Source organism: Doryrhamphus excisus, linkage group LG7, assembly GCF_037039965.1.
Source record: "Doryrhamphus excisus strain RoL-2023G ecotype Guam linkage group LG7, RoL_Dexc_Guam_v1.1, whole genome shotgun sequence".
NCBI lineage: Eukaryota > Metazoa > Chordata > Actinopteri > Syngnathiformes > Syngnathidae > Doryrhamphus > Doryrhamphus excisus.
In genome coordinates this window covers 8,100,521-8,112,038 of record NC_136363.1, presented here as the reverse complement: position 1 = coordinate 8,112,038, position 11,518 = coordinate 8,100,521, and positions in this window count along the sequence as shown.

Sequence of the window (11,518 nt, the reverse complement as noted above, 5' to 3'; positions counted from 1 at the left end):
ATGACATCGTTCCTTCACAGACCATCATGCCAGCTCAGTATGTTCACAGTCCGCAATTATTTCCAAGTTCCGCCTTCAGATTGGAAATACAGTCCCTTGTTTATCACAGTTAATTGGTTCCAGACACGACCGTGATCCGTGAATTTTGCAAATTATAATTCAATATTTATAAATATTATATTTAGAGCACAGAATTTTTTTTTTTTTTACCATTAGAGCCCTGTAGACATGAAATAGCAACCCTATGGTCACTTTTACACTCCTATTATTCTTTGTTTACATCACATTATCAATGAAGGGACATAACAGACAGCCGCTGCTACTAGAATGTGTTGGACCTGCCATTTAAGTGGCCAACAAGCACTCTCATTCCGATTCGGTCTCGTTCCAAATTGTGTGTTCAATGTGGAGTGTTTTCTGTAGATTCTGACAGTATGTGCACATCCTAAAGGTGATGTTAAATGGGCCTAGTTTGAGCCCAAGTTTGGAAAAGCAGTGTTAGAAAGTAGCACAGATACACACACACAGATATATGAATAAAAACCATTTATTCCGGCTTCATTAGCGCTCTACACGATGTATTTCCCGTACCCCGCAGGCAGGGCAGCGAAGGAGGTGTCAGATGTTCCATTCTCCTCCCCAACATAACCAATGCAGGAAGTCAGTTTCCCTTCCCATCCCCTTCCTCTGCATCTTTGAGACTGCTTTGCATCTCGACATGGGACTTTTGATGTTGGAGAGAGCGTCAAATGTGACGTGACCCGGTGATTAGAACATATGTCATCACGGGAAATGGGGGAGAGCTTGGGTAAGAAACCACAGTGCGGGATGTTTGAATCTAAAGTGAAGCTTTCATCTGAGACCCATGCTTCTGAAAGCCTTTGAAATGTGCAACCAGGCGGTTCTTTTTGCAGGAAGGATCGGTAGGGAGGTTTAGGCGGATATGTTGAAGAATAATAGACCTAGATGCAAAGAAACCTGTCATCAATAGAGCCTATTTGAGCTGTGGAACTGTTGTAGTCATTAAATCAAGACCGGTGTTTGCGAGAAAGGGGGGCAAATTGATTTCAGATTGAACAACAGGGTATTTCACCAGGAACTGTAAAACAAATATAATGCTCTTGCATGAATAATAGAAAAACTGCATGGTCTGATTTAACATGATGGGGAATAATGAAAAGTACCCTGCTTCAACAAACAACTGTTGGCTTGAATCATATTTTTAAAGATAAAGGAACAAAGTCAGATTATCAAAGAAACACTGGATTATTGTGTCTTCCATTTATTTAAAATGTGCAGAGATGAAAGAAGCTTCAATTGAAGTTGTATGACGCACTAATGTACTTTAGGATTACCCAAAATGGGTGGTGGGTATTTTTTTATTTGCTCATTGGGTGATTTATCGGAGACTTTGACTTGTGGTCAAAAGCATTTGCTGGTCCATGTTATAATAAATTAATTTCTCATGTGCCCTTAATCATTAGTGCATGTAGAATATATTGTATGTTAGGAGTGTCCATTTGCAGCCTGCAGCACATTCTAAAAATATAATTAAAAAAGAAAAAAAATTGAAAATGAAAAAGTTAAGGAAGTAAGTCCCTATAAGTTAGGGAAGAAGTTATAATGTTACAGAATAACGTCAAAATATTATGAGAATAAAGTCATATTGTGAGATCACATACAAGAATGAAGTTAAAAGTTGGACAATTTAAAAAAAAAAATAGCTAAAATATCTAATTTTCTAAGAAAAGGGGAAAAAAAGACAAAAAGTTCTATCCTAAAGAGTGACTCTTGCATCCTTTCATTTTTCAGTATGTGACCTTCAGTGGAAAAAGTTTTTGCACCCGTCTCATGAGGGTGTTCAACAAAACGAGTTTGGCTAAACCCTGATCCATCTAATGATTGTCTGGAAATGAAACAATGATTGATCAATCGGGCCTGACAGAATTTGCTGAATAATCTGTTGCCCTTGCCAAATGTCAGCACTATGTCTCGTTGCATCAAACCAGAAATGTTGGTACGGTATGATATCATTCTGGGAAAAACAAAGACAAATATGTTATGGTGTTTACAAAATGCTTTTTTTAAAAAAAAAAAAAAAAAAAAAAGAATTGCTGCAAGAGCTTTCAGGATCAATTTGATGAAAGCGGTCATTTTAGTTTAACACTTTTCACAGCATTTAAGTATTGTGTGGGCAAAGCCAATTAGAAGCCGTTTTAGTCCTGCCAAATGTGCAGAATGTAGAATGTGATTATTCACCTCAAAAGAACTCCTCAGAGATTTAATCTTATAAAATAAAAAACTTTGACTTTAACCACAGAAAAATGTCACTTTTCTTGCCCACTCATTCCACCTTAAAAATATACAGTACTTTGTTATACAACAGTGCTACTTATGCAAGCTTGATTTGTGTATATCTGATAAACACACATGTCAATCATTTAAATTTGCTTTACTGACTCCTATGCAAATGCAATCAGAAACACAAACAAACTCCAGCTGAAGAAATGAGACTCATTTCAATCAATCTTCCTGACAGACGAAGTCACATTGCTCTTGGCGCGTTGGCAACAACACATAACTCTTCCTAGGAACCCAACTGTGCCAGTCTATTTTATTATGCTGTTATTATTCTAAATGTACCTCTAGTTCCAAAGCTTAAACACTGTCTGAACGCTGAAAGATCAGAAACTTGGTATGAGACAAAATGTATACAGGCATTCCAAAAACACTTGACATTGGCTGTATCGGACTTCTTAATTCCAGTGACTCCACCCATGGATAAGCATTTAGAGGCGGATTATACCTGAAAAGGTAAACATACAGGTTCAATAATTTTGCCCATGAGTGAAATCGGCCAATACTGATACCAATACCAATCACAGACTGTACATGCATTGGAAACGTTTAAATGTACTACACTGACTATATTAGGGGGCACCAAGCTTTTTGTTTTCCATCAATTATTTATTTAGCTCTATATAATCTGCTTTAATACAATGGACTGTGTATTGTTTTCAAACATGCCATGCATCTACTGCAGGGGTGTCCATTTTTTTCCTCCCACTAAAGGTCACATACTGCAAAATCAAAAGATGCATGGAGCATGTTGATATTTGTGTACTTTTTTTTCTCCAAAAGTTCTCCCAACATTAATATGTGAGAAGATTTCGTCCCCATCTCATTGGCACTAGGCATGGGACAATAATTGGATCATTTTGCTGACCTCCAATTGCCATGTGCATGCGTCTGTTTTACTACCGCCTCCAAACAGGCAAGAAGAGAGTTCACGTGGTTTCAGCACATTTGTTCCATTTTTTCTCGTGAGAGCTACTTTTACAAAATGAAAATGGCCAAGAGCTAGTCATGTTTGAAACATTTATTTTCAGAGCTAACAAACAAAGCCAATATGCTTGTTTTACCAGAACATTAACATAACTCCTTCGTTTGCCAACTTGCCCAAGCTTGCACCACGGTCAAATCCCTCCAGGTCAATGAAACACCCCTGATTCCTTCGGGGAGAGGTTGTTTTGTGATTCCTATTGGTTTGAATGCACACATCTCTTGTGTTTGTTTGTTTTTCTTCCTAAAGAAAATATATAAGTCAATGATGTAATAATTATTTCAAAAATGACATGTTCCTGTTCAAAAGCCCTGCTAGTTGTCAAAGAAGACTACTTGGTGTAAAATATGTACATTGACCTGCACAAAGAACCTTGCCCCGCTCCCGCCTACGCGTATCAAAACACACACACACAAACACACACATCCGCTCGCACCTATTGTGATTGCTGTCTTGGTCTCACCCCTAATTGGCAATTAAAGTGTGTCTGCAAAGCAATCAGGCAAAGGCTTGGACAGATGTGAAGCAGAAAAGAGAAAGCTTGTTTATAATTTTCCCAACAATAACTTTCTGGTCTCTTGTAGAGGGCATGGATCATTATAGGCTAGAGTGCATACTTAAGAGGTTATATACAGGCAATCAACCGGTCCAAATGATTACAGATATAAAAACGTAATCGTGTTCTTAACTTCATTGTGAATAATGGCAGAATAAAAACAAGCCCCAATTAAATTAATTCTAATTAAAGTACATTCATGAAGCCATATAGGGCGAGTGTTTATCTCTTGGAAAGACATGGTAGATTATTTTAGTTCCTGCTCTGAGCTGATATTTCACTTTGAAGTTATTTTTAATTGTATTATTGCCTGGGTGGGTGCTATTTCGGAAAAAGCTATTAATTGTTGGTCGGGCATTGGCAACACGGATGCTTAGTCACAAAGCTGCCGTTGAAAGGAATTCTCGCATCACTGTGCAACATTTAAATACATTCTCTGGCTGATGACACCTTCTACCACTTAATTACACATTGTAGTGTTTGCCAAAAATATATGGTTATATAGTATATGGTTCCAATCCCGGTCGGGGCGAATGGTAACATGTCAAACCAACTGGTTTATCTATAGGCAAGACCCTTCATGCTGTAAGGCGATACCAGTGTTGGGGAACCAGGACACTCTGGTGCGAAATCCGTATACTTATGGATGTACAGTAGCCTACTTGAATTAATAGCTTCCCTGCTAATTCCAGCAAGTAGTACAATGCAACAACACAAGTGCAAAACATCCAATTAACCAAGCTCTATGCTGGGGGTCCATCAAAAAGTTTAAAAACTGAGCAGGTTTGGGTCAAATACTTAGAATAATCACACTTTTCTTGCAGAGAGGCTACAAATTACTCTGCAACTCTGCATCTAAACGTAGCTCTCTTCTTCTCAGCAGAACATAACAGTCAATACCACAGTGGGCAGTCGTGTTTTTATGCAAAAGCAGAATAATAAGTCTGCGTAATTGGGTTATTGGAGTGGCTGACGAGGTTCTATCAAGTCACAGCTGTGTTAAGCTACAAGAGGGGTGGGGTGGTGGGCTGATCTATAGATAGAACCTGATGAGGCCAAACACGTCGAGTTTATGCACTGATGAACATCTAAAAGTGGCCAATTAACTGCATAAAGCAGAGGAGCAACAATCAGCGGTGATGAAAAACGGTGGCTGCACGTTGATTGGGGGGGTCACACAGAACAGAATCCAGAGGTAGCAAGCATGTGGAGTGGATCCGTTGTCTTTGTGACTACTGTAAACGTGTTTTGCCATTCAGAGAGTATTTTAAATTGGCTGTTAATGCAGACATGTAAATTGTAGCGTGCTACAATTAGGTCGGAGAACAGATTATGTTCAGCTGCACTGTGAATGGAAATTCTGGTTTTACGATGAAAGATTAGTTAATTCATCTATAATTATGCTAAACGTGTATTTTCCCCCTCAAAATTATAGCACACATTCAACAAACTACAACTAAATTGCTGTGATTATACATGCTGACAATAGGCAGCACTTGTTCTCTTAGGGTGCGCTCACATTGGTCATGTTTAGCTTGGTTAAAAACAACTCTAATGGGTTTACTATGCTAATATTAGGGGTGCGCCAATACTGCTTTTTCACTTCTGGTCCCATACCAAAATCTAGTGACGTTCTAGTGAGTAATCGAGTGGGCACTTCCGCAAAGCGTGTACCGAGGCTTCATTCATGGGGGGGAGGGGCCGGAATTGATGACGTCCAAAGCCTCGCTGCCCGGCTGTACCACGTGACGGCTTCGGGGAAAGGTTTAGAATTTGCCGCAATGTTTGCCTGTCACTCAGCGATATAAACCCCTCAGGCTTAAACATTAACGTGTGGGGTTTTGTGGCGAGAGTCAGTCAGTTGAGCGTGTGGATGGTTTGGTTACTATACGGTTACGTTAGTTTGGAGTTCAGAGAGAGAAGATATGGAGCCAGCTAGAAATAGGAAATTGTGTGGAAACATTTTGACTTAATCAGTAAGCCAAATCAACACTATTAAGAGATGGTATGTTTGCATTTCAAAACCTGTATTTTCACTGTTTGTCATTGTTACTGAGAGGTGAAGTGCTTATTGTGTCTCAAGGAGTTGGGGTACAATAATAACACCTCATCCATGTTCAGGCATTAACGTGCCTTTAATGAACATAAAGATGTAACTGGACCTTCACCCGTCCATGGTAAGGTTTATAGTACTACATTATAATATTAATATATTACAGTATTACCAACACAACCATGATGAAGCTAGCCATATCACATGATACATGGTATTTATGGACAAGAAAACATTCAGTATTTTATATATACTGTATATTTTATCTTACACTTTGTAGATTAATCATTTGGTTATACATTTTTTTGTAGCACATAATCATTTCCAAGAGCCAAAACAGATCAGCATTCAATGCATCACACATGAAGATACATCCGCCTGCAATTCTATCCAAGGCCAGCAGGTGGTTTCGTGTGCACATGAAGCTTCAAGAAATGAATCCATTCTCGAACCAGTTGACTGAAACATCTCGCCATCACTACCAAAATCACAGTGTTGACTATGACAATACTGATATCATTTCAATATCAGTACAATAATCGGCAAAAACTGATCCATTTACTTATTTAAGCATATGGGGTATAGTTTTATTTTGACGTGAAATGACAGCAAAGAGCATGCAGACATTAAATAATATCTTGATTGGTTATTTTATGAATTATAACGATGAGAAAATGTAGTCAGTGAGCAATTACCACTGCTCAATCAAGACCTTACTTGATGCATATGTCCTTTCCTTTACTGGTCCAATGACAAAAATGCTGGCGTGGACACTAGGCAAATGGAAAAGTGAGCACCAAATATCTTGTTTTTAACACACCAAAAGTAAACGACACGCATGAATGTAGCCTTCGCAGGGCTCGACAATAACGATGTACCGATGGCCCGGGGCAAGTTAAAACAAAATTCGGGCAAGTAAATCCAATCATTAATATTCCCGTCGGGCAAGTGCACTTTAGCATGCCGTACTGCCAAGAGTTTTTTTAAAGCGGTTCTTGTTGGGTGTTGGTAAAACACGGACTTTGTAATTCCGGTGGTAATTTGCAAACCAATCCTTGCAAATCTTGAAATGGACCAATCAGAATCGTTTATTTAGACTGCGGTCCGTAATCCACAATCCGCGTTTTACCCACACCCGTTGTTCGTGATCAACCAATCAGCGATCGTTTGACTAGGAAAACATCTATCATGGCGTCCCTGCCAACATCGTCTAATTCTTCAACAACTTCTGAAGGTAAACAGCAAAAAGTGATGAAACAGTGCCTCCTAAACAAGTATTTTATTAGCGGCAGCAAATCAAATGATGGCACAGGTGAGTGAATCACATTGCTGTGACAATTTGAAGTGGTCACAATGAAACACCACCGATTAGATCCAATACCAAGTGCTGATTTTGCACAAGCTACAAAATCTAGCGGTTCAATTTCTCTGTGTATTTTTCTCACCTTTGCTTCACAAATTATTGTTTGACCATTGAGCATTTTTTCTGGATTAAAAACACTTTACTAGTACACAAATGTGTCAAATGTTTCATTGTGGTGCACAACTTCTAAATATCACTGCTTACTACGACTACAATGTGTAAGGTAGCATGGCTTGCCATGTTAACATACATCTCCACAATTTTTCAGACATTCTTCCAAATACAATGCATCAGTACTATTATCTGATGAATTATCAGCATATATTGATATATAATATCCTTATGGCAGTCTTTTCATTTTACATGGGGCAAGTTCGGGCAAGTAGTTCTCACCTTAAGGATTCCCTATGGGCAAGTCATTTTTGTTTTTAACGTAGAGCCCTGCTTCGTATTAACCACAAACATCCACCCAACAACAACATGTACCTTTTTGTCCTCGCTGATTTGAAGCCTGGAAGTCCTGTTGGAGGACAGTATCGTCCATAATTCTACATGTCTTTTACTTGACATTATCTAAAGGGCAAGTGAATGTGAGGAGGAGGAAAAGCCACTGTAAGCTCTTCCTCACTTAGTCACTCTCATCCTCATTTGATTCTACACCAACGGTTTGTTCTGCAAGTGCTGGGCAAAGAGAAGTTGTGGGAAGAAAGTTGCTTTCTGAGTCAACCGTGATGTGACATTAAATTAATAAAACAAATGTGCTCGGTGGAGATATAGCACTTTTAGGAAGAGGTAAGAGGATGGACAAATCCTCAAGTGCTTCAAAGTCTTTTATGTCTTTTCCAAGGCGTGTGCAATTTGTGTGCGCAGGATTGTGTCTTTGAGAGCGTCACCTTCACGGAGTTTAAATCCCGTAAATCCTTTCTCTGTTGGACGATGGCTTGTCTGGCTGTACTGTGCTCGGGAGGTGATTCCACAAAGCCACACGTACACAAACCAACACTGTCTCCTGGAAACAAATATATAGGTGGGCTTCCCCGCCTTTTTTTTTTTCTTTGCTAACCGCCACCTATCTATTTGCAGTGCACACACACAGACCAGCTGACCTTCACGTCCACTCATTAAACTCATCTACCACCCACTGATCAGGGAGATAACACCTTCAACCCTTGACCATCCCTTGTCGAGGAGGCATGGCAGCAATCAGCCCCCCGCCTAGTTCTCATATATCATACCTGAGCAGCTAAGTGTGATAGTAACGACTTTTGGTGTGTAAACAGACATCGAATCACACAGTTGGAAAGGAATAACAGAGGCACATACCCAAGTGTATCACAGCCTTACATTGCAGAAAGACGTCCAATTATTCATATTCCGCAACAGACAGTATTAGTATTAGTATTAGTAGACCCCCCCTCAGCCATTTTTATTCATGTATAGTTTCTCAAGACATACTACAATAGAAAAAAAAATTGATATTTGCATGGCCCTCATCAATGCCGTCATTTCTCCTCCAGGATTTGAAGGTGGCACTGGGATCTCTGAGCCCTCCCCTTTTGAGGTTTTCTCCGCTTCTGGAGCTTCATATATAAAATACAAATTCCTGACAACTATGACTTGGTGTTCCAACAGAAGAAAAAAATATCAGCGCTGACTTCCTTCCATTATGTAAATTATTAAATATAAATGTTAGATACATTTGGGAACCAAATGTTAAGTGCTTTACCGAAGGTGTTTTGCTGTCTGTAAATGTAATATTTAATAAACAAAGACACACTCCAAGTGTGCATATGCTAATTAGGTTTTTAATCAGAAAGACTCGTGAACAAAGCAGGGTCCTTGTTTACCTGGCGGCTTACATTTGCAATTGTCATAAATAGTGCTCAAAAAGTAGTTTGTGCGCATTTTGTTGCAAGCATGCGCATCCCCTTGTATTTACTTCCAAAATAAGCAGACTGTAGTGCTCCGTTTCTCGACTTCATATTGATCGCTAATTGTGCCACTTTGGTGTCGACATGAATCAGTGCTGGTGTAATAAAAAAAAAAAAAAATACAGGTTCTTAATTATCCCCCCCCCCAAAAAAAAATAAGCAGGGTCCCTGGTGAATGATACAAACGGAAGAAGTGGTTCAAAGTTACCATCGTGAATTCAGCGGGGAGGCTTTAGCAGCGGGGAAAGTTCTGTTGAACAAGCTAATGGAGAGCTCTTTCATGTGAAGATCTAAAATGATCGGCTAAATTAACTTGGAAAGGTGCATGATGGGAAAAGTGTTGGCATTGACTTCTAGAACTGTATGTGTCATAAGGGACAGCATTATTCTTACGGAAGAATAATCACACATGCTCTGCAATTACTTTCTTTTATTTCACATTTAGCACTCTGACAGAAGAACAACATTTATGGAATTAAGGCTGCCTGCACTCTGTGAAAAGTGCACAGCGATGTTTTGCAAGACAATTACTGTGTTGGCAGTGAGCCGGTGCATAAGTAATGCTTGTGGTGGGTGCTTTATGTTGAACATACTTGTTCAACACTTGATTGATAATTTTAGTAAAAGAAAAAAATATATATATATGAAAGAAGAAACAAATGCATTGAAAAAATACAAATACTAAAATGTAATGTTGCGAGTGAAGTCCTGTGAGCGAGTGTATGGTGAAGCTAGTAGCTAGCCAGTCTGATTTGGCGAGGTGTTACTATGCCACAAAAGTACCATCACCTTCTGTCGACAATAATGTCTCGCTTGGTTGATATGCAGTCACATCAGGTAAATGGAGTGTTAATGGCAGAAGGTTTTGTAGGCAAAATAGTGGCATCCCATTACGTGCATTTTGAGCTGCCTCTTTTTTTTTTTAGCTGTTTTTATATCTTTAGAACACAGAAAAGAGAAACAAGTATGCTGATGTGTCACATAGGGATTGTGGGTGATGGGAAATAGTGCAGTTTTCTTTTAACCATTAATGTCACATTTTACACTCACATTCACTTAACTGCATGTTAAGTAAGTAGTAAACATTACAGGATAACATAACAGGATATAATCCCTCATGTAAAAAAATACAAGTAAAATACTGTAATACGATAAGGGTATCTTCTAATAGATGTTAATAAATGTTAAGACATGAAAGGTATTCACATTCTTAGTAAACAGTCCACAACTGCAGAATGTTAATCCTCTCTGACATGCAGGATGATGGTGCTTGGGAATAAAGGCCACCTTGACTCTGCAGTAATTACAGGCTACACATCAGTACCCACCAATTACTGCACACAATTTTGATTATTTTGTTGCACAAACAAGATCCAAGGCCGATTTGGGTAAGTCTCTGAGAGCAGGGGACAATGAAATGTAACAAACCTCCATGCAGGAAAAAACAAGAACCATATTACGTGACCTTTCTGTTGGTGCACGTTCAATCAGGGTGGTCTGTTTATGTATATGACTGGCATTTAGAATGATTTGTTTGACCCACTTCCAAAAATGTTAGGAAAATTATTTTCTCATAGATGTAATTGGGTCCAATTCAGGTTTGAAACTGAAGGCCAGGTAACAAATGAACAGTTATGGAGGAACGGTTTGTTGTTATAAAGGGGATGGATTAACAAATCGGAACAGTTAGGATGCACATCAATCCAAATTGAGTTATTCCTGACAGGATAGTTGGTGGAGTATGGTGTCATGTGACCTGCTGCCACAGAACAACATGCCAATTAAAGTTGCTTACTTCCCATCATTGGTTCCTTAAGTCATCTGGTTCTCGTTATGTTATTCTATTAGAAGATTTATGAATTTAATGTATTCAATTTCTTGATTAGACAGATAAATATTAGATTACCTCGAGAGTGCTCATGGAACAGTTGTTGTCAGTCGGGATCCACGACGCATTTCCAAATGATATTCAAGTTTGAATTGATAGGTTGTTGCTGGGGGAGCCAAAAGGAAATGTGCGAGCAATTCTCTCAAGCCGTTAAAGTGACACTTTACACAAGGCTGACTTTGCACGTGTGGTGCAAAGGGAGAAAAGAGATTTTCCAGAAATGACTATGGAGGTGAAATGAGTGAAGGTCTGAAATTAGACAGTGAGAGACGGAAGACACACTGAGCTGTTTTCAAGCCGCTTTTACTCAATTTTGCTGATTGTTTATTATCCAAGTAGCTGGGAGTTGAATTGGCCGACAAATCACTGTGAGGAACGGTTGTT